The 25620-nt window shown below is 39.3% G+C and overlaps 1 protein-coding gene and 1 non-coding gene across 2 annotated transcripts in view; both read right to left on the reverse strand.

The window, feature by feature from the left end:
- AASDH (aminoadipate-semialdehyde dehydrogenase) overlaps nt 1-25620 on the reverse strand; it is a 1090146-nt gene that overhangs the window by 282007 nt on the left and 782519 nt on the right. The window lies entirely within an intron of this gene.
- Nucleotides 11713-11819, reverse strand: LOC122795197. Its single transcript, XR_006363790.1, has one exon. It is a non-coding gene; the product is annotated as a U6 spliceosomal RNA (small nuclear RNA).

Here is a 25620-nt window from a genome sequence, read left to right on the forward strand (position 1 = left end):
TAATGTAGTTAAGAATTTTGTTCCAAAGCATGGGGAGTATCTGTGACAGGAATCTATCCCTCCAGCATGTTCTATTTATTGTTGTGGTGAGGTTTAGCTCACTAGAGCGAGTGGCTCGCAGTGACTTGGATTTCTTTAGGTGGAGCATGTCCATCAATTCTGAGATGGACATGGCTTTCTAAGTCAGGCAGAGATCACCTCTGAGTAAGCGATATGCCACTGAGTAAAGCTGGAGTTTTTCCAGTCGGGCTGCATAGGACATATGTTTGAGACCAGTGATCCTCTTAGTGAGGTACCTTTGTGGTCTTTCCAGCTGTTGGAAGTGTCTTGTGAGGTACATCTCAAACGAGGCATTGTACTCTGATGCGTCTGATGAGTGACGAGTAGAGGGGCACTATAACCTCTTTATTTCTAGATGCAAACCCTTTAGTAATTAGATGGGCTACATAGAAGGATTTCCTAACTACTTTGGCAATATGATTGTCAAAGGAGAGATTACTATCTACATGGGTCCCCAGATCTCTTATTACATCTTCTGTATTAAGGGGGCTGCCATCTATGTGGTAATTCATGGGTGTTTTGTTTTTCCCAGACAGGATGACTATGAATTTTTTGGCATTTAGCTTGAGACCATGACCTTGACACCAGGTGTCCGTCTCAGTAAGGCCCTTTTGGAGAATGTCTGTATCAGCCGGTGAGTCAATTATGGCTCCCAGTTTGCAGTCATCGGCAAACTTGGTTAGCCATAGTCCTCCTGTGTTTGCCTGTACTTCTGAGAAGTATATGCTGAACAGTAGAGGTCCTGGGACCAAGCCTTGTGGGACACCACTTGTGACTGGTTTAGAGTCAGACCTGGAGCCCGCTATTCTTACCGTATGAGTTCTGTCTGTAAGTCAGCTGGCAACCCATCTAGTGATGTAGGGATTTATGTTCAGGCTGGTGAGTTTTTCTATAACTCCCGAGTGGGGAATGGTGTCAAAAGCCTTGGGGAGGTCAAGGTAGGCTGTGTGAACTACCTTCACCTCATCTGTGGCCTTGGTGACTGTCGCGAAGAAGTCAACCAGGTTTAGTAGGCATGATCTGCCCTTATCAAAGCCGAACTGGGTCGGGTCAAGTGTTTGGAGGTTCCCAATTCTTTGTTAACGAGGTCCATGATGTGCTCCATAGCCTTGCAGACCAGGCTAATCAGGCTTATGGGGTGATAGTTACCAGGGTCAGTTGTGGCACCTCCTTTGTGGAGCGGAATAACCATTGCTGTGCGCCATTCTATGGGCATGTAGCATGTGGAGAGGCTGAAGTTGAACAGTGTGTTTAGGTGGGGGGTTAGTTCGTTCTGTAGTTCGTGCAAGAGGCAGCCTGGGACACCATCTGGCCCCATTGACGCTATGCTTTTGGCTTTTGAAAGGGCTGTTTTCACCTGTGCGTCTGTGATTTCCGGGACACTAGACTTTTCCGGTATTATTGTGGGCCCTTTTGGGGGTGAGAGGGGGGTGATGTTTGCACTGAATCTATCTGCCAGGATGTTGGCAATATCAGTGGGTTCAGTATATTTTGTGCTATTTTGCACTAGCTCAGAGCATATCTGCGAGTTGTCACTTAGATTCTTGACATAGCTAAAGAAGGCTTTGTGGTTATCTTTCAAATCCTTGGTTATTGTTCTTTCGAAGTTAGCCTTGGAGGATTTTATGAAAAACCTTAGTTTCTTACTGATATTGATCAGGGATGTCTTTCCTTCTTGGGATTTGCTTTTTTTTCTGAACTAGTTTCTTCCTTCTATTGTATAGCCTGTTTATGGCAAGGGTCCACCAGGGGAGTGAGTCTTGGTTTTGCTAGGGATGGCACGATCCATGCATCCTTGTAGGTGCTCATAGAGTGCATTTGTAAAGGTTTCTGCATCTTGGGCAGCATTATCCTTTAGAGTGGGGGCTGTGAAACTTACCACCTCTGTCTTAAGCAAGGTGAAGTTTGCTTTAGAAAAGTTTTTTTTACTGTGATTTCCTTAGCTGAGGGTGGTGGTGGGGTGTGGACATCCAGAGTGATTATTTTATGGTCTGATCTAACCAGTGATGGATTGACCTCTGGTGTGGAACACCTGTCGCCCATGTTAGTGATGACCAGGTCCAATATGTTTTCACCTCTGGTAGGGGAGTTTACCAGCTGATCCAGGGCATTTAAGTTGATAAATTCCAGGAAGCGCTGGACCTGGGAGTTTGTACTTGAGCACTTTTCCAGTTAACGGTAGGGTAATTGAAATCGCCCAAAATCAGGGTGTTCGGTAGGACCTTCATGTTTTCCAGTGTCTCCAGAAAGGCGGAGTGGTGGTCCTGGGTCATGGAGGGTGATCTGTAGCAGGCCACAATTTGCAATGCAGATTTGCCTAATGTTAGTTGCACATGGATGATCTCAGAGGTATCATGCTGCACCACTAACCTGGAGGTGTAGGTATCCTTGATGAATATGGATACACCCCCTCCTTTTGTGTTTCGGTCCATGTTCTGTGGCTGAAATGTGTGGTATGAGTTGTAGCCCGGTAGTGCTGGGGTGCTCTGTGGAGCCTTGAACCAGGTTTCAGTTACTGCATAGATGTCGACGTTCTCCATACTGAGTAGTGCTTCGAGCGCATGCATTTTGAGATTTAAACTCCTGGCGTTGAGTAACATAACCCTCGTGTTTTTATTTGTGCTGTTTAGGGAGGCAGGTTTGATTTTTGAGCCTTGCCTAAAAAAAAGCACTATGGGGGTCAGCAAGAGCCTTGGCCAGTATTTGAAAGCCTAGGGGTGACAGGTGCAAGCCATCTCTTGCGAAGCAATGAGGCCTGTCGAGCATGTCGTCACAGGCTGACAGACACTTGATCCCCTTTGAATTACACCAGAAGCTTAGCCAATTGATTACTTTTTCTTTATACTGCTGTATCATTTTTGGTGAGGGCAGGATGTTACTCAGGGTTAGGGTCATACCCGCCTCGGCGACATGATCAGAGAGCTCTTCCATGTCTCTTTTCATGTAGTCCAGGGAGGTACATCTCAGGTCATTCACACCAACATGAACAATGACAGAGTCATATTTGTACTTGCTGGTGTGAATGACCTGAGACGTACCTCCCTGGACTACATGAAAAGAGACATGGAAGACCTCTCTGACTATAGAGTCACCTATCACTAGTGTGTTAGGAATGTTATTTCGCCTTAAGGGCTGTGATTGTGCGGCACACTGATTTTGTGTTTTATGTGTTGTCTGGTTTGTGAAGGGAGGTGCAGGTTTTTTGGGTGTCTGCTTTGGAGATCTGTGATGCTTTTGCAGGTTTTTATTTAGAGCCTCTGAGTATGATTTTGTGTATTTATGTGTATTTTTTGCCAGTGCTGGTTTAGTATGTCTATGTGAGGCTGGATGTGTAGTGCAAGTGTTAACCTTCGCCTCATGACTGCTTGTTCCAGTCTTGGGTGGAGAGAGCTTAGCCTCCATTTTAGCTATATAATTGCATCTCTCGCATATGTTAATGTTTTGTGGTAGGAGGAGAGGGTTGTCTGTGTACATGAGGCAATTGTAACATTGCCTCAGGATACCCAGGTTCACCAGCTGGACTGGAGAGTATACCCGAAATTGCCCTTTGGTCATGTCTGAATAGTAGGATGAGCTGCTTGGTTGGTGAGGGGTGAATAATGAGCCTTGCCCTGCTGGGCAATCAAGTGTCAGGGTATATTAGTGCTTGCTATTAGGTCTGAGCAAGTGCTGGACTGTAGGATGCTTTTTAAGTGCTCAGGTTGAGAATTAGACTACTTTCAAGGGAAAAACTGAAGAGCAGACTTGGTGGAGCCGCGATAAATTTAGCCCTAGCTAACCGGCGCTGCCCGGATGTGCAAAACAGTGCAAACGCGTTTTTTACAGCAGGGAAATGAAAGAGATAGAAATTAGCCAAAAATGGCCCACAAACTACTAACTTTTGGGCTGGAACCACTCCTCCAGGGACAGATGGCTACTCGAAGCTCCCTCTCTCACAGGTGAACAGAGAAACCTCCCTCTATCCAAGTAAGGTATGGGCAACTCAGAAAATTGTAACAGCCCTGAATTCAGCACTAGCCTGAAAACTGGACTATACTAGGTTGGAAAGGTGGGAAACAAGGAAAAATTTTTTTTATTTAAAGATAAGGCAAAAACAGTAAAGATACACTTAAAACAGCTTTAAACAACTACAAACAGTAAAAAATACACTTAAAACAGTTTTAGATGACTACAAGCAGTCAGAAAAGGCTTTTAAACAAATTACCCAATTAACCAATAAAAAAAATCTCAAAACTGAGCCCTGTTCCTGTAGTCTTCAATCAGACAAGTTCTAACTGCACACTCCTGCCACTTGTGTGCAGGGGAACCTTCTCTAAAAAAGAAGGCCTGGATTAGTGCTCAAGTTATGCAAACAAAGCTAGACTGAGCAGGCCTGGATCTAGTCTATGCTATAAGCAAACAATGTGCACCAATTTCAGTAAGAAACAGTTCAAATATGCAGGTACTATAAGCCTTTAACCAGAAATTCCAAGTTCAGAAGGGCAGAGTCCAGCCTCTCCTCCCACAAGAGTGCAGACCACGAACCTTCTTAATGTAAAATAACTGGCCTGAAGCCCAAGTGCTTAAACCAGAACTAATACACTTTTAGAATAACAGACACTGAGCCTTCAATCAGCAGTTCCCAACTTAGAAGGATGTAAGCGACCTGTCCTGCTACAACAGTGCAGACCACAAACCTTCTTAATGTAAAACAATTGGACTGAAGCCCAAGTGCTTAAAACAAAAGGCTTAGAATTATAGCTACACCAAGCAGTAATAAATACAATTGAACACTTTTAAGATGATGCAAAAGCAAAATAAAGTAGGAACACAAATTCAGTAAAAGCAGATGAAAAAAGTGCAAATTTTTTTTTTTTTTTTTTTTTTTTTTGAGTGAGCAAATGAGATGGGCGGGCAGTTTTAAAGCCACAAAGATTAACACTAAAACAAAAGCAGGGAAGGTGGGTGGGGAACTAACAGAAAAAACAGAGCCACAACTTCCAGCTAGATAGTATTCGAAGCAACACAAATAAATCAATTTAAATGCTGTATTATTTGAAAAAAGTGCAGATAAAGATTTACTTAAATTCACTTATATGTCCAGTTGATTTGATTTCATGTAGGTCTTAGCAGGCCAAATCTTAAACAAAAAAGCTGTTCCTATAACAGTACTACTACAGAAGACAGTTAGGATTCTGTTCACACGTGTCTGTGGACACACGGACACACACATACGGACACACACACACACACACACACACACACACACACACACACACACACACACTTACTTTATCAGGAGGGGCTGACACAGACAAACAACTGGTGTCACAGCCATGGACTAAAACTAAATGCCAAGAAGTGCATAATAGTATCCTTTGGGAAGTCATCCATCCCTGGTAACTATCGTAGTGACAACACAGCCCTTAGAGTTGACCCAGCAGTCAGGGACTTAGGGACACACACAGATAGTAATCTAGCCTTTGATCATCACGTCTACAGTGGTGAGGAAATCATTCTATGTTGCGCAACTTATAAACAAAGGTATGGCATCTAAGTCCAAGAAAGTTATTGTTCCACTGTATTTGGCATTCATCAGACCAATCACTGAGTACAATGCCCCCTTTGGTATGTACATAACCAGGCATATCCAACAATTGGAATGTCCACAGAGATTCCTCACTAAAAGAATACAGGATGCAAGTAATATGTCCTACACAGACCTCCTCAAGGCCCTATCCCTGTATTCTGTCTCCTACAGGCTATTTAGGGGAGATCTATACCTGGCATACAGGGAATTGTCAGACCCTACTCTGGACCTGCATATCCGCAAAACAGCACCAGAATTACCTGTTCTAAAGACTTAAACCTCGCCTGTGATATAAATAGGACCTGCTGGAGCGACGGGTATGCATCCCAGAGACTACCCTGTCTATGGAACAGGCTCCCCATCCATGTGAAGCAGAGTCCCCCCAACCCAATTCAAGAGCAACTTGGACACTTGGATGTAAAACCAGGAATTCATCCCTGGTTTGGCACCTATGTCTCTACTGGACACAGGTAACTTGTAAATGGTTTGTCCCCCAGGCCCATCCTTACACTTATAAAGGGTATCAGAACTTGTCAAGAGATTTGGGATGCATGGCTAGGATTAAAAAGGCCCTTGTGGTCATTAGCCTAGTAAACACCTATAAAACTATGAACCTATATACAGCACCCTCTCACTGTCTGTTTGCAGACAGGGAAAAAGATAGGCAGATTAATAGACTGATTAAGTGACACCTCATTAACCACCTTCAACATAAAAGAAGGGTTAGTGCACAAGGACACTTTACCTGCATGAAAAATCAAAAAAGGAGGACAAGCCATAATGGCCTGCAATGCAGACACATCTGGCAGAAGTAAGTGCTAACAAAAGAACAGCCTTCCAGGAACAATGTTGCAAGGAAGCTGAAGCAGCAGGCTCAAAAGGAGCATAGGTCAACTTCTCCAAATTAACATTAAGATCCCAGGCAGGAGAAACAGGTTTCCTGGGAGGTCTAACATTAAGGATGCCTTTAAGGAATTGTTTCCCCTCAAATCTAGTAGTTAGATGAGGAGATAAAGGCAGACAAGCAGAGATAGTTGATAGGCGGGCCTTAGAAGAAGAATGGCCCCAACCAGCACTGAGCAACTCACACAAATATGAGAGAATCCATTTGTCAGGCTTCTCCTTGATTGTTTCTGAAAAGCCACCCCTAGTGACAGTCTTCAACTTAGCATTACAGACAGTTGGACCACCCTTGTTTCTACTGCAAACCTTGTTGACTTGGGTCTCTTGAGGCAGTGTAACAATTGTCTCAGGTACAAAGACAACCATCTACTAACAACATAGTCTAGTACAGAGTGCAAGTGAAGTATTTACACCAAGAATCTAGACTCCATGCTCTCTCTCTCACTCACTCACTCAAAATAGTAACACAGATAAGGTTGTCAACTCACCCACCACTACATATTCACATAGTACCACTACTCATACACACAGTATGCATTGGACACATAAATCCATATATACAGAGATTCTCTCAAAAATCTTACCAAAACACCAGAGACCTTCAAAACACAAATATGCTGCAGCAAACACAGTCTCTGGTGCCAGGATTTGCCAAATCAAGCATACACTCAGGTGTCTAAGTTCTGTTATGAATGTGTCATAGTTCATGTTGGTGTGAATGACCTGCGACATACCTCACTGGACTATATGAAGAGAGACATGGTCGAGCTCTGAGTATGTGTCCCAGGCAGCCATGTCCCTAGCCTTGAGCAGCATACTACTCTCACCCAGAATGATTCCGCAGTATAAACAAAAAAATATTGATTTCAATAATTGGCTTAGTTTTTGGTGTCATTCCAAGGGGATCCAGTTCCCACCTGCCTGGGAAACCAAGGCCGACAAACCTCACTGCTTTGTCACAGACGGTTTGTACCTGGCATGCCTAGGCTTTCACCTGGTAAAAGCTCTTATCTCCCCCATAGTGACTTTTTTTAGGCAAGGTCTGAAAAAAACAATATTACCAATGTGAATTTAACCAATCGGAACAAAGTAAGGGTCATGCTGCTAAGTGCTAGGAACTCGAACCAAAAACTGCACTCCCTGGAAGCAATTCTATCACTATAAGATGTAGATGTCTGTGCAGTCACAGAAACCTGGTTTAAAGCTTCAGACAGTACTCTGGCCCTGCAAGGCTACAATAACTTCCACACCTTTAGACCACAAAAGGAATGTGTAAAAACCAAAGGAGGTAGTGTTTCAATCTAAATTAGAGATAAATTCACATCATGTTTAGTTAGACTGGACAACTTCATGGAGTTACTCCAGGTCCAGGTTACAATGGGCAAGACCCCCATTCAAGTCCTAGCTAGTTATAGACCCCCCGCTCCATGAGTCACGACACCCACACAGCTTACTTAACCAAACGGAAGGCAATCCAAATTTTTACCGAACACGCTGGTTATGGGGGATTTCAGTTATCCCACCATCAACTGGGAAACCTACATTAGCCTAAACTCCCTAGAACAAAAGTTCCTTGACTTTGTGAATTCAAATGCCCTTGAGCAAATTGTCCATACCCCGACAAGAGGAACAAACATTCTAGATCTGGTCCTCACCAACATGCCAAACAGGTACACTGTTGCAACTGCTGACCCCTCATTAGTTAAAACTGACCACAAATCAGTCACCTTCAAACTGACACTAACAGAACTTACAAACTGTGAAATCGAACTAAAAACCTTCACCAAGGCAAACTTTGCCCTCCTAGGTGGAGGTATAAATGCATTCCAAGCCCCACCCCGTGCTGAAAGTGGTAACTACACCGAAGCCCTGTACAATCACTTGCATAAGTGTATAAACTCTGCTGTACCAGACAGAATCAAAGCCAAAGCCCCAAGTAAAATCAAGCTGCCATGGTGGACTTCCAGCATCAACAAACTCTACAATAAATGCAAAAAGATGCTGTCCAAGAAAACAAAGACAAGGACCCAACAATGGAAAAGCACCCTTCTTGCTGGAGAACAGCAGCAGTCATCCCACTGCACAAAGATGGGCCATCTATACATCCTGGGAACTACAGACCCCGAAGTCTCACATGCAAAGCCATGGAAATAATTATGGAAATGATCAATAATGACATAGGAAACGTTCAGACACTGGACCTCACCCAGTCTAGTTTCATCAAGAACAGGTCATGCCTACTCAACCTGGTAGATGTTTTTGAGAAGGTCACTAAAGCAATGGATGAGGGCAAAATGATTCACACTGCATACCTTGACCTGGGTGAAGGCATTTAACACAATCCCCCACTCGGGCATTATTGACAAACGTTAGAAGTTAGGTACAAACCCTTATATTACCCTGTGGACAGCCAGCTGGCTCACAGACAGGACCCAGAAAGTTAGAAATGGTGGGGTCCACCTCTACAAAGTGGCCAGTCACAGGTGAAGTCCTTTAGGGATCGGTCTCAAGACCATGCCTTTTGAGCACTGATTTCTCTGAAGTCATGGCCAAAGTCCGTGGCCTCTGGCTGACTAAATTTGCAAATGATTGCAAATTATGAGCTATCACTGAATCGCCCACTGCCACAAATGTTCTCCAGGAAGGGCTGACACAGACATACAAGTGCCAGAGCCATGGACTAAAACTAAATGCCAAGAAATGGATAATAGTATCCCTTGGAAAGTCACTCACTCCTAATAACTATCAAATTGACAACACACCCCTAAGGGTTGACCCAGTACTTGGGGACTTGAGAACATACAGAGAGAGTAATCTAGTCTTTTACCATCACATGTTTACAGTAGTGAGGAAGTCAATCTATGTTGTGTAACTTATAAACAAAGATATGACATCTAGTTCCAAGGAAGTCATTGTTTCACTGTATTTGGCATTCATCAGATGCATCATTGAGTGCAATGCCCACTTTGGTATGTACCTAACCAGGCAGTGCTAACTGGAACAACCACAAAGGTTCCTCACTAAAAGAATATAGGGCATAAGTAACATGTCCTATGCAGACTGCCTCAAGGCCCTCTCTAGTCTGTCTCATACAGGCTGTTGAGGGGATATCTATGCCTAGCATACAAGGCCCACTCTGATAGACCTACTGCATATCCGCAAAGCAAATAGGACCAGTATTACTTATTGTAAAGACTTAAACACTGCCTGTGATATGAATAGGTCATGCTGGAGAGACAGGTATGTATCTCAGAGACCAACCCTTCTCTGGAACAGGCTTCTCACCCATGTGAAGCAGAGCTCCTCCCTAGTCCAATTCAAGTGTAACTGTTTCTACTACCCCCCTCCCGCCCCCAGTGAGTGTATAAAAGTGGTTTTCAGACACAGGAAGTGAGATAGGGGTTCCCAGTGAGAATGCGTGTGTAGCAGTGGTCATCTCTGAGCCCTCTGCTGTTCATACTGTTCAGACAATATTTGCAAACAGGTTGGAGGGACAGATCAAGAAAGGCCTGTGTATGCACATGATGTGGCATTACTCGCACTCTGAAAACAAACTTTAGCAAATGATTGAAATGCAAAACTCTAGGCTTAGGAAATGGAGTACAGTCAAGACAATTAACATGGTAGCAAATGGTGAAATGAGAAGAAGCTGAAAACTGAGATAGAAATTGAGATATAAGCGGAAATTTGGAATAGGCTAACAGAATCAAGTATCTGGTTGAGGTGGCCGAGGAGAAGGGATGCCTGAATGAGATGGTCAAAGCTAGAACCAGAGGGGCTGCTGCCAAATGGTACAAATTGTCAAGAGTCATGTGATAAAACAATGACCAAGAAGGTGAAAATATGGTGCACAAAACAGTGGTGTAACTGTTACTTCTGAACGGTATTGAAACTTGTAGAGTGAAGGCAGAGCAGTTGAGGAAGGTAGAGGAGATGAGGATAAAGTGCCTAGGATGGGTGGTGTTGTGCAAACTATGGGACAGAGAAAAAAATGAGAATATCAGAGCAGAAGTCAAAATAGGACAGAAAAATGAGAAAATCAGAGCAGAAGTCAAAAACAGCTTGAATTGCAGAGAAGGTCAAGAGAATAAATTACAGTGGTTCAAATATATGGGCAAGAAGGCAGAAATGATTTAGTGAAGAAGAGTTATAGATTCAAGGAGAAAGCAAAAGGAAATAAAGACTTCCAGCAAACATATTGATTGTGACAATCAGCTGTGACTGTCAAAGAAAGTCTGAGAGTGGCACTGAACTGAAAGAGGTGCTTACAGTTGATACAATGTCCCAACCCCACGTAGTAAATGGGAAAAGGGGGTTGATGATTTTATATTTATCTCTGCATGTATATCTATATATATCTATGTATGCATACATATATTTATAGATATAAATAAATATAGATATGTATACATAAATAGTGAGAGAGACAGATATATGGTGTGAGTAAAAGAGTGTGCATATTCCATATATAATATACATGCACAGTGGGTGCCTGTGTCAGTGGCTCAACAGGCAACATGTTCATCTGTGATCCTGGCAGATCAGAAAGCAGTGGGTTCTACTTCTAATACAGGTGCTTGGATTGATTTTACATTCCTGACACCTCAGTGTAGCATAAGGTAAAGGAGGTGATGCAGTTCTGAGTGTGTCATGCTTTGGATGAGATAGTAAGTCAAGATCTCATCTGCCTGAGTCAGTTGTTGCACTGGTAGATGTAAAAGACCCCATTGGGCTTACTCAAAAGTGTAGGGGATTTCCACAGCTGCTCTGGCCATACTAGTCAGTATGAATAAAACCTTGAGTCACACACAAAAATAGTTCACTGGCCTAATGAGATCAACAAATGACAGACAAACACACATGTGCGCACATATATCTATCTGTGCATGCATATAGGTTCATAGGTATGTACTAGGCTAATGACCACAACAGCCTTTTCAAGCCTAGCACTGCATCCCAAATCTCTTTTAATTGCTGGTAGCCTTCATAAGTGTATGCAGGGGCTTGTGAGATGAAACATTTACAAGTAGGGGCCTGGAAGATGAACAATTTACAGGTGCCTGTGTCCATTACAGACATAGATGCCAAACCAGGGATGAATTTCCTGTTCCACAACTATTTGTCAAAGTTACAGTTAGAAATGGGTTAAGGAGGAACTCTGTTACACATGGATAGGAAGCCAAAACATGGAATGCTTCTTGAATTTGCATGTCATCCTTGCTCTGGGCCATGCTAATATTCTCTTGTCTTATTCTCATTTCAGTTCATGTGCTGCCAAAGAAAGCACAATAACAATTATTGGCAAACTGCCATTGTAGTACCATTTTTAAGTCTACCTAATTTTCCTTTGCAAGGATCAAACCATGTACCTCTTGCCTGTGAAGTGAACACCTTAACCATTATGTCAACCTCCCAGTTCTAAAATTTATTTCTCTGTTATGTATTATACACGTGTTTGTGTGAGTTTTTTTTTTTTGCGTGGTTACATAGCTATAAATAATTTGGATGAACAACTTTTGCTTAAACCCAAAACTTTAAAAAATGGTTCCAGTGCCACATAGTTGAAGGCTCACTTTGCTAAATTTAGTAACACAAAATGGTGTTTAGTTACATATCTAACTTCTGCATAAACTAACCTCCTAAACCCTCAGCTCTACTACTTAGCTTGACTATAGCCCCCTCCTTCTCTCCCCCCTCCAATTCCTCACAATATTCTTCCCCCCACTTCCTATCAATGTCTAGACATTGTCCTTTTTTTGAACTATTATCCTTTTGTTTTTACTCTCGTATGCAGTAAATTTTAGACCTCTGCTGTCAGTGCAACTCTTCATGCTCATCATTTTTTTCTTTTGTTTTTCTCTTTATAATTTCGTATTTGCACTTATTTTTTTTTTTTTTATATTTTTTGGTCCTGTATGTTTATCTTTGCTTATGTTTATTTGGGGCTCTTTCCCCTTGGGTCTCCATTGAAAATGGGTTGCTTACTATCAATGCAATGCAATGCAAATAGTTAATAACCTTTTCTGTTTTACAATTATTTTGTATTGTGATTGTTATTTGTATATTGTCACTTTATCTTTACTTATGTTTTTTGGGGCTTTTCCCCTCGGGTCTCCACTGAAAATGGGTTTGTTTGCAAACTCAGTTGGACTAACCCAGTTAACAAATGTAAAATAAATAAATAAACTATAGCTCTGTAATGCAGAAGTAGAAATATTGTGAACTGGATGATTGCTAGCATGACAGTCCACTGCTACACATTTCCAGTATATTAGCATTTAGTTTACCAGGTACAAAAGGGTGCCTATACATGTTTGCAGTTCACATGGGCAAATGTTCTTTGCTTGACCAAGTGAACTGCTTAGTGTTTTTACTGAACATGCAGTTTTCCAAATGTGAGTGTTGCTGAGAAGTTATCTTTTTTTTTCAAAACAGGCAAGTGGATTGGTTTTGGGGTAGGAATGTGTTTTCTGGTTAGTGTTACTAGTTAAGGGGATAGTTTGTTGTGCATGTGTGATTTTGAGTGGGAAGCAGCTACAAATATGTTTTATGTAGTTAAATGGGTTGGTGTGTGTATGAGCATGTTTGCTGGTTAGGGTTAGAATAAGGGTTGCGCAAGGGGAAAATTTTTAGTGTTGTGTGTGTCCTTATGTGTCCAAGTGCCTTGTATAATTATATTGAAGAAATTTTTTTTCTAAAGTAATGCATATGGCTGGTGTTTGGGCAGGGTTACTGCTAGCACATATCAGTAAAGAGATGCATACATCCCCAACAATTACAGCCTCAGATATGTGATTCAAGGACAAAAAACAGTAGGTAGGGTCATTCATTCAGTCAAGTGATATATGCTGATGGAAGCATGAATGGCTCTCTTTCAAACTGATATCATGGGGGCTGCCCAAGACCAGTGTGTTTTGTATGATCATTTTTTTTAACTTGAGTATAAATCATTGCAAGCAGCTAATTCATGGAAAGTAAATCTGAAGAAAAGAGTTGGTGCATTTAGTCACGATGAATACAAGTGGTCAGTGGTACAGGAAGTAGCATCTGCACCTTTGGTTCTGGAAGGAAGACCAGAAGACTGTGTGATCTATTCCCACGCCATGCAATGCAGCACTGGTGAGGGGGGGGGGGGGAGTGCACTCTTGAATGTGCCATTCTTCAGTTGACATGTTAGACTAAGGCCATACCTGCTTGAGTTGGTTATATCAGGTGGAAATAATATCCCATGGCACGTATCAAAAAAGGTAGGGGAAGTTATCCTGTGCCAAACTGGATAAATGTCATTCTCTCCTGAAAAAAAACTAACCTAGTGGAAATAGCCAATCAAGAAAAGATAAGCTAAAAACAATTACTACTGAATGTAACTGCATTATTATTGCATTTGTGGAGACCATGTCCAGGTACACATAATGTTTTCTTTACTGTTTTTTTTTTACTTATGCACAACATACTCTTCACTGATAATAGCCAAAGCAACTTAAAAGAAACCCAAAATGACTAGATCTGAGAAATACAGCATGTAGGCAGAGAACACCAATGGAGGCAGTACTCTCATCACTGACCAGAGTATTTCACCTTACAAAACAGTTTGCAGAATGGAAAAAAACAATACACAACAGCAGCAAAATTATAATACTGTAATTTTTCACTGGATGGGACTGGTAACCCAGCATTCTCTCATGTACTTTACAGAATATGATAGCAAAGAACACATGCAAAATCAAGAGGGGGCATATACTGGCACGTTGCAGAAATAGTTACTTCCCTGCAGTAAAATCAATGAATTGCAAAGAAACAGCGACCAATATAACAGTGGGTGAAAAATTAACCTTACTGTCTGAGCAAGCTGCAAAGAACTACTAGATTTACTATGCACAAAATGTTTAAAAAATGACTGCAACTGTAACTGCAAGTTCAGTTATTTCATTATATACTGCCACTTACAAACCGGCATTTAGACATCAGCACAGACTGTAAATTCTAGTATGTAATGACTATACCTTACCACTTTTATTAAATGAGCAGGAAAGTACTTTTGAAGTGAAGATCAACTGAACTATTAACTTAAAAATAGTAAACACAACATTAGTAACATCGGCCCGCCGAAATTGCATTATATTCCAATGGCATCTCCCTTTCTAAAGTATACACATACTGCAACAGCACAGATTTTAAACAACTGAAATTACATTACATTTATAAATAATTAAAAGTGTTACTTTCAGTCTGGAAAAGATGCTATGCAGGATATAACAGTGATTGCAATCCTGCACAGAACCACGTAGCAGAAGTTTTCATTCTACTGGACAAAAATATACCTGGGACAGAGAATCAAGAAAACTTTTAAACCTGATAACGTGGGTGGGCTTGTCCAGTGCATCAAAGTGATGTCACAAAGTGGGAGGGTAATTGGCAATCTTTAGATCTCGGTCCGAGGGCAGGTAGCTGAAATTTCAGTTGAGATAGTGTCCCTTTAAATTCACATTCCTTCCCCCATCAGTGTGACATTCGAGCTGGTCCTTAGTAACTGTCATAATAATATATAACCCTTATGTACTTTAAATAAATTATTTAACCAGATTATTAAATAAATTATTAAATCTGTGATTTTATCCAAGACAATATACTACATGGCTGGAAATTTATCAACCTTAGTTCATTTGGCAATCAAAAAATATATATAAACATATACATATACATTTTGCATGTACAAATCTATTTCTATTTTCAAAACCTATTGGTTAACTTATTACTCCACAGTACAAGTCTACATCCTACAAAAACGAAGTATAATGTATTATAGTCCCAAGGCTATAGATTAGCTAGAATTACCACAGAGATGGAATCATTTTTGAGAAACCTGAACAACTTAGAGAATGATTTTCTAGTGAGAGGCTATGAAAGTCAGATGTTAAAAAACATCCTGATAGTTTTTATTGCCCTTATTTAAAGAAAATAATTAAAACCTGTGCATGGGGTGATTGTAACACTACAAAAGTAATTTACAGGGCACAGTGCAATGAATGTGATGCATTCTATGTGGGCAAGACTGCAAATAAACTCAAGCGTAGGATTTCATGTCATCTGTCAGAAATCTGCTCTGGATGTAAAAATAATGCATTAGCCAAACACCTTCTCTTCATAAAAGACACACAGGTTTTAAGTTCCAGATCCTGGATCGCACAGACATGGGTGATCTTGAAGGAGACATCCTGAATATTCTGGAGAAACATGAACTCATGTAGCAATTAAAGCTGAACTCTTTTAGGAAGCCTGGACTAAACTACTACTGTCCAATTAAAAGTGCACTGGAACTTAGAAAATTGCCGCATTGTTTACATGACTAATTTATTTTATTTTATTTTATTCTATCAGTTGGTTTTAAATACCACTTTAAAATAGTTGTAATTTAAGTGTATATTTTGTTTCCATCATCATACATACATTTTTTCTTATTTTTATTTTTTTCTGGTTCTTTTTTCCACTTTATTCAAAATGATGTGTAATAACAATACTAATTATACAATTATATATATTTTTATAGATTGTTTTTAGGGTTCTTGTACACAGAGCTGAAGAAGTCTAGAAGGACGAAAGCGATCTTTGTTAACAATAGGTTATGAAAATAGAAATTGCATGCAAAATGTATATGTATATATTTATATATATTTTTTTGATTGCCAAATGAACTAAGGTTGATACATTTCCAGCCATGTAGTATACTGTCTTGGATAAAATCACAGACTTAATCTATTTAATAATCTGGTTAAATAAGAGGTACCACATCATTATAAATTTTATTTAAAGTACATAAGGGTTATATATTATTATGACAGCTACTAAGTAGGGCAGGACCAGCTCGAATGTCACACTGATGGGGGAAGGGATGTGAATTTAATGTGTGTACCAATAACACTTTGTTTTACAGCACAATAAACCACTCCCATGCCTGATAAAAAGTATATATATTTAGAAAGCTTGCGAGGAAATTATTACTCTATTTTTGTTTTACTTGGATCGCTTGTCTGTGTACTTAATAAAGGATTTTCGACTGGAAACAGACTACCTGCTTTGCTTGGATTACTTTCGAATACTTGGTAATGCTGTACAATTATATATTTTCTATTATTTTTTGTTTTGGTTTTATACGAGTTTAAGTTCACTACTTCTACTACTATTGTCTGATCTGATTAATATACAGTGATTAACTAGAAATACATGGACTGAAAATCTTCCACACAGAGAAGTTTCTTACACTGTTTTATAGTCCTTTATTTGCTAACTGCTCTTTTGCTGTTCGGTCATACCTTAAAGTAAACAAAACCTAACAGCCTTACCAAGTTTAGCTATCCTATGCAAATACATGTTTCCTTGGCCAGCAATGAACAAATAAATATCAAAGACCTTTGGTCCAGCAAGTTCACCTTAATGCCAGAACCAACTTTACGCAACTATTTGTCCTCATCTTCGGCCTATTACTACTTGCTCTAGGCACCTTAAACATTCTGTTGAACACAGACATCAAACGCAGGATACCCTCCAGGCTACAAGGGCTACTTAAATTAAATATTGTCATGGTCACATCTCGACTTTAATTTCAGAATGGTCTGATATTTTTAAAGAGAAATTAAGCCATTCAAGTTAAATGGAACTCTAAGACACTGCTATAGTGTGTGTGCTCTCTGTGTGTTGATACTGCTATCAAATCTGGCCAACAGCTTCTAACAGAATTTCTTGTTATTTATCTTCTAATAATAATAACAAAATAAGATGTCAACCAGATGGAATAGTGGCTCAAATATTAAAGCTAGTGGCAAAGTAATGAAATCATAGCAGCTCATTCTACAAAAGAAGGACAACAAGGAAGCTATAGAACAGGGGTCTGCAACCTTCGCTAACAAAAGAGCCATTTTGTCCATTCTCCCACCAAATAAATTTCATTGGGATCCACCTATTTGACCCTTAAAATGAAGATAACACAGCATAAAAAGTTTTATATACAGTTGTTGCTGAATGTCTTCTTGGCTTTTCCCGGTTAGGGGTCGCCACAGCGGAACTCCGGTCCGCTAATGACTGGCAGTAGATTTTTATGGTGCCGAGTTGCCAGCCCGACACCCAACCTTCAGCGAAGGCACGCCCATTCACGCATGTCTTTCGGAGGCCACTCGACTGCAGGGAGGACATGCAGACTCCACAAAGAAGGCACTCCAGCCGAGAATCGAACAAGAGAGCCTCTTGCTGTGAGGCAACAACGCTACCGCTGTACCGCTGCCTAAATATAAAAGAACTAAGTTTATAAGAGCAATACTTAAAATCTGTCCCTGTTTTTGTTCCTTTCTTGGAATTGCTTGATCGCTGTGTGTCTGATATCTCTCAACCTCTTAGAAGAAGAAATCTGGACAAAGCCATAAACAGTGGGGCAAAAGGGCCCAAAAATAGGGACACTTTTTAAATACTGCTCTTACAAACTTAGAAAGTTGATAGAATAACATATTTTGCATTAGTATGAATTTTTCTGAAGGATATGAAGTCTGAAACTCAAATGTCTGTCTATTTTTCTGACTTCAGCCCTCAATGATTTTCCAGAAACCCACAATTTTATGAGAAACAGACCAAAAAATATGAGGCAAAAATCAGGACATTCTTCGAAAATCTGCACAGTTGAGAGGTAACTGTGCGTGCGTGTGTGTGTGTGTATATGTGTGTGTGTATATGTGTGTGTGTTAAATGCATGTTAACAGAAACCATGTTATTCTAGCGAGTTTCTAAGTTTATAATAGCAATATTTGAAGTCCAAACCTATTTTTGTTCCTTTATTTGTGGCTCTGTCCAGATTTCTTGTGGTAAGACTTTGAGAGGTATGGAAACCTTTCAGGAGATGCTGCTGCTGCCAGATGATCGCTTGATCGCTCTGTGTGTGTCTGTGTGTGTGTGTGTGTGTGTGTGTGTGTGCAATGTATGAATGCATGGTAACAGAAATCATGTTATTCTAGCAAGTTTCTAAGTTTATAAGAGCAATATTTAAAGTCCATTTCTCGATCGGTCTCAGTGTGTGTGTGTTGTATGGTAGAGTGCCCATTATTTTTCAAAGCTACAGGGAGTCACTGCAGAGGGGTGGAAGAGCCACATGCAGCTCCAGAGCCGCATGTGGCAGACCCCTACTACAGAAGAATTAAGGTATGCTAAAAATTATCAATAACTTCAAAACAGGAGGTACGTCAGTATGTGGAGATTACTTTAGTACTGCATAACTCTCAAAATGCAGAAAATCTCATCTCTGTTCTTCTACATAGACTACTCAACAGTGATGAAGAAACCCTGCCACATTCACAGTTGGGATTTAGAACACTTTGTGGGATAGCACATATGCCCTTCAGTGCTGAAAAAACCCAAAAAGGGTTAAAGTTATCAAGACCTGCACACATCATTTAAAGTTCTGACAAGGGCCTTTAATTCCATGATAGCCTAACACAATATAATAATATATGATAGTATTTATGTACACTAGATGTCACAGCCCTTTATACCAATATTCCACACCGGGCTGGTTTCTTGGCTGTGGAATATTTGTTACAGATCTCTGAGCTATAGCCACCTGGTTTTAACACTTTCCTTGTTGGGCTTACTGAAAGAGTTCTAACCATGTACATTTTTTATTATCAGGAGGAATGTTTTTGGCAGACACGGGGTACAGCCATGGGGGCATCTTTTGTCCCCATTTGGAACAATAACTAATTTATGATCCTCTTCATAATATATATATATATATATATATATATATATATATATATATATATATATATAACAGAGATTGACATCTGGAGCCGTTACTTGGATGTTTGCTGGAAGATTTGGAAGGGTGATTTGGAATACCTTAATGAGTTTACTCAGTATATGAATGATAACAATTGGGGTTTACAATTTACATGTCATCATGACCAAAAACAGATAACTTTTTTGGATGATTTGGTCACGAAGAACTTGGATGGTATCCTTGATACTCAGGTCTTCCGTAAATTCCCCGAATATAACTCGATTTTACAGACAATGAGAAAAACATAACTCCAATTCCAAACCGGTTAGGTGCATCAACAGTACAGTTTAAATATATCTCATTTAAGAGGTACAAACCCTATTTTAAATATATACACTATATATATATATATATATATATATATATATATATATATATATAGAATACAGAAAATTACAAGCATTTAAACCTCAGTGCAACACAAAATTACTTAGTTTATTATAAAAAAACATTTTATCTAAATATCTAAATAAATAACTAACAACTTTACCCATTTTTTATAGATAGATATTAATATTATCAAAAAAACTCATTTAAACCAGGTCTATATAAAGCCCCCAAATTAAGAATCCACATTCTTTCCTTTTTATCCAACATTTTATGTTTATCATTGTCAGTCAAAATTCATAGTATGGATAGTATCAATCCCTATAAACACAAAATGTGCCCTTACATGGTCAATCTTATGGCAAATAACTTTTAAAGAACATAATACTTTGGGTCCTAACAATGGCCAAATACGTATTGATTTTATATATACACAATTTTCTATGTGTGTTCTGAATAGTACAAATGTTTTTTAAAAGTTAGTGTTTGTTTATAAGACAGATTTATACATTATACTGCATCAGTATGATTGTATTTATTTGTTGATTTTAATGGTTATTTAATACACAAATAATACGTTAAAGTGATGTCAAAGTGATGTATATTGAATAAACCAATGAGGTGGGGACCAGGGTTTTATAAGGTGAACAAGATATGATATAAGATTCTGATGAAGTTTCCTGTTAGGAAATGAAAGAGCTAAATCTTTTGGAATAAACCTGATTGTTTTTGAGCGTGCGTACTTCTTTTCTGCAAGGACTGCAATTGGTGTCTATGTGTTGAAAGCCGCCTTTACTGGGACCAAGTAAGCCTAGCTGAATACATTTGGAAAAATGAAATAAGCCAAGGTTGGAGGTAGTGGACAGTTAGGACAGGAGGAGATGAGATAAAAATGGTGATATATAATCAATCTACAGGAAAGTCCCCAGGAATACAAGGTATTCCTGTGGAAGTTTGGAAGCTAAGAGGGGAAAAAATGATAAAGATCTGGAAGGTTTTGCTTAAAAGCATTTTAAGAGAAGTACCATCATCCCTGGAAAAAAGCTGTGGTACCTGTAACACCTAAAGAGGGCAACGTTTCATCAGATCCAGCTTCATACAGGCCCATTTCAATAATAAACCATGATTATAAAATGTTCATGTCTATAATGGCTAAAAGAATGGCAAAAGTGATGCCAAAATTGCTAAATACGGATCAATGTAGTTTTCTGGAGGGGAGGCAAACATCTGACAACATTAACGGAACACTGATGATCCAGAGGGAAGCAGAATGTAAGAAAATACCACTGTTGTTGTGGGTCTTCATGCAAAGAAAGCATTTGACAGAGTAAGCTGGGACTTTATGAGTAGAGCAATGGAAGCATTTGCATTCCCTGATAAAATTTAAGGCTGATTAAGAGAATATATGAGGGATTGGAGGCAAAAATTAAAGTCGGTGGGGTCCTCTCTGTTAATTTATGCTGGAGCAGAGGAACCAGGCAGGGGTGTCCTTTCTCCCCCTTTGTTATTTGCATTACTTTTAGAACCAATGGCAAAGAAAATAAGGGACTCAGAAATTCAAGGATATAATTGTTACAGTAATAAAGAAAAGTTGGCTGTGTTTGCAGATATTATTTTACACCTGACAAAACCAGAAAGGGACATTACAGTGTTGCAGAATATACTGCGACAGTTTCAAATCTTTTCAGGATACAAAATTAATGAAGCTAAAACAAAGCAATAGGGTTAATTATGTACCCACACACAAACTGGTTCAGCAGTATACATACTTATGGGGATATCATAAATTGAAGTAATTAGGCGTATGGATTAAAAAATATTCCTGTGTGGCAGCAAAGAGTATGTGGAAAGAGACTAAACAAAAGATAATACAAAAACTGAGAAATTGGAAGCTCTGTTATATGAATATGGATGGTAAGATGCAATCAGTTAAAAGGTTTTGGTCACTTTAGTCTTATACACAGATCGGGTATATTTTATCAACCAGAGGAGAAGTAGTGGATAACAATTAATAAAGAGCTGAAGGATTTTAGGGAAGACAGCAAGAGTCAAGTGGAATAAGCTGAGTCTTCCAATAGAACAAGGCAGATTTGGTTTACCCAATTTGAAGGAGTATTTCAGAGCAACACAGTTAAGGCTCCTATACATAGCACAACCTACAATTCAAAGTAAAAAGTATGACGATGAAACAGGGGGACTCGTCAAGAAACAAGGAGAGACTGGGATTTTGGATGCAGATCTTTAAGGAGAACAACAATAACCATACAGAATTTTATACCGATAAAGTAGCAGAAAGTATTCTAAGACAAAACCAACACAGGAATGGACAAAAGAGATTCTGCTGATAAGGATGACAGCAATTAGGGATTTAGATAATAGGCAAGAGGGCCTAGAATTTATTGGAGAAAACCAAGGTATTGGGAGCAAATAACTAGAAAGGGAAAGGTAACAGAATGAGAAGATGCCAAGAATTTATTTGGACTGCAGTTTAGAGATTCCCTTCTCTATCACGGAATGATATCAGAGTATAGGCAAAGAGAAATAAATGGGGGGTCCAAAATGAAAGACCAGCACTGGTACAGTTTTTAGTAGAATCTAGAACAGAAGCTGCCTTTACAAAAGGAATAATTAGTAGAGCATATAAAATATTGATAACTATAAGAATCAATCAGAGTTTAGAAAGGATTGGGAAGAGAGATTGGATAAGCAACTCACAAAGAAATAATGGGGTATATATGTATGTCTCCCAGATATGCAACAAAATCTAGATGATGTAGGATTTTTGCTTGAAAATGTTTACACAGATATTTTTATACTCCAAGTAGACTGCTGAGGATTTTTCCTCGGGTAGATAGCAAATGTTGAATGTGGGATGGGGAAGAAAGAGGTAATTGGAAACTTATTTTCTGGAAGTGTAATGAGTTGGCAGACATTAAAGATTACCTGCAAACTACTCTGTTGGAGATACTGACTGAGCAATTACTGCAACTTGGGTAATGACCTTTCTGCACTATTAATTACCTAGACATGGTAAGGCCTTGCTGAGTCTAATTATGGTGGCAACCAAAAAAGCAATTACTAGAAAATGGAAATAAAGTCTAAACCAACTTGTACTAGAAGTAGTGAATATGGTAACAGAGATAAAACAACTGGAATTGGGATCTTTAAAAAAAATAGGAGCAAATTACATAGGAAAAATTGGCAATTGTGGGAACAATACATACAGGGGCGAAATGAGGTTTAAAATAAGGCAGTACTTGAATGAGCTATATAATGTTTGACTGACAATGTTTGGGTAGATTATAAGCAATGTATACTGTTCACAACTAGGATTATGTCAATATGGCTTGAGATGTAAAATACTTGCAGCCGGGATTATCAACATGTTTTTTTTTCATTTATATAAATGTATGATTCCATATATCATAAGTGATAATTTAATAAAGATGTTTCTTGTTTAAAAAAAAGAAAAGAATGGGTAGCGAGATCTTTTGGAAAGGTTAGGAGTAAACTACATTAAAAAAATGGAAATTGTGGGAACAGTACATGCAGAAAAATGTTTTGCAGGAAAAATGAAGTTTAAGAGAAGGCAGAAATTGAATAAATTATGTAATGTTGTTTTGATTATATGATAGACAACAATATGTGTAATAATGTATAACATTTGTAAATGTGAATTTGTTAGTATGGTTTGACTGCTTTTATATAAATGTAAGTCTGCCTATGTCACAAGTGATAATTGAATAAAGGCAAATTAAAAAAAAAACAAAAAACAGATGTCCTCTTCACTGTTGCAGTATTCCTAATGTAAGGGATCTCCTGCCAAGGGGAGTCCAATGTACAGCCAGTATATACCAAAGCCTTCAATATCAAGAGGTGCTTCCCTTCACATGTATGCTTGCTGCACAAGGCATAAGGCACACTTCAGAACTGAAAAGCCCCAGGCGGAACAGAATGTCCCTAGGGAACAGAAGGAACATTTGCATCCAGAAGGAGAAAAGAGAAGAATCACTTAACCAGGATGGCAATGGGAACAGGCCAGAGCAGAGGGAGCAGGTGGGAGAGAGCGAATACTGCAACAGTGAAGAGAAGAACATCTACTATTATGGTAAACTTTTACACAACTGTACTATGTCCTTCCATATCACTATTACATATTCCTAATGTAAGGGATAGTATAAAAGCTCAAGAAGAACCTTGGGAGGAGGGAGGCACTGAAGAACCCTCATGAAATATGTGAAGAATAGTCCTGGCAAAGTCAGCTCTAGCCATGGAAATAACATGCAACTTACAATGCTTAGCGAAGGTATGGTCAGAAGACCAAGTAGCACATCAAGTATGGAATTGGTACCCAGCCCCCTTTTAAAAAGCACCTGAGGTAGCAACAGCTCTGGTACATTGAGCCTTTACCGAAAAAGAAAGACATTTTGTCATGGAAAGAATAAATAAAAAAAAAGAAATGGCTAAATGTTAGAAAAATGTGTATTAATGTGTGTGCTTAATGCTACTTAGAAACTAAAAGAGTTAACACGTTTTTCATTCTATTTTATATACACTATTTTACATACAGCTTAGTTTTATATGAGACTAAAAGATGCTTTTGAAACTGCAGTGTGCTTTCTGAAACTTGCAAGATGCCATCTGACCTAGTAACTGCTAGCATAGCAAAATTCATGTTTATGCCTTTTGGAAATGTACTTGAAAAACAGGTGATTATCTGCTAGGTCAGGAAGCAATGAATGAACAATGCTATATTCTATAATGTTATGATTTTGAACAATTAGCTCTGTTCGTGGTATGAGAACGTGCACAGCTGCAGAAGGAAGAGATAAAGACAGACAAAGAACTGTTGGAGAAATGAACAGCAATCTATACTTGCTTTGTGCTCAAATTAGCCGTAGTACCTTGAATGGTAACATTGCATATATCTAACCAGTGGTAGCCAAGGCCACGTTGTTTTTCTTAGGAACTTTCTCATAAAAATTGATAGTACAAGCAGAAAAGCATGAAAACAACTGCTATGTAATGATGATGTTAAAACTTGTGATCTGCTACGTCAGCTTGCTAGGCAATGTCTTATTAGAAAATGTATAAAAATGCTGGTATTTCCTGATTCTAGTTAGACAAACTCTGTTTTAGCACGTTTTGTCTCCTTGCTGCAAGATTAAAGTGCCTTAACCTGAACCTACCGTGTACTGATCATTTTTAAAGTATATTTTTCCTTTGACAGATTGGTCCTTCGGACCGGAAACTATCTCTCGCTCTAGCTCAGGTCAGATGGGCCCGGTGGCATGAAACCGTACTGGGAAGAAGCCACATTGGTTCTTCTGCTTTGAAAAGACCTCCGACTGAAATGTCATTCAAAAGAGGACAGCCACTGTTTCTGATCTGCGATTGGAGGACGAGTCAACGTTCCGGTGCTATCAAACACGGAGGCTCAGGTAAGGAGGAATTTTCCTTTTTTCTGTTTTAGATCAGGGACTTGTTACAGTATTTTTGTTTTTGTCAGGGAGATTTGCAAGTGCAGATCAGGGAGAAAAAAATTACTGTCTTGTCATAGATCAGGGAAACAGAATAGGTAGGCAGATATTCTAAATAAACTGTGAAGAAGTGTAAATCGTGGTACCACGTGATAAAAAGGGTTACATAACAATTTCTAACTTAGCTGAGACAACATGGGAAATCAGTACACAAAAGGTTCCCGAGATCCGCCCTTAACCGAAGACGCGAAATATATGCAATTACAGCGTGCCGACAATGTTAGGTACTATACAAAATGGGTTAATAAATACAAATTTGATGGTAATTTAGATAAACCTTCACTTATCAAACTTGTCAAACAACTTAAAACAGATGCGAAAGGTCAGCTATAAAAGCAATGTCAATTAGGAGTCCCTCAGGCACACAGGTGGCTTGAGGAAGCAAACCGCAGGGAACAAAAGAT

The sequence above is a fragment of the Protopterus annectens genome, chromosome 2.part1, assembly GCF_019279795.1.
Source record: "Protopterus annectens isolate FY-2018-M chromosome 2.part1, PAN1.0, whole genome shotgun sequence".
NCBI lineage: Eukaryota > Metazoa > Chordata > Ceratodontiformes > Protopteridae > Protopterus > Protopterus annectens.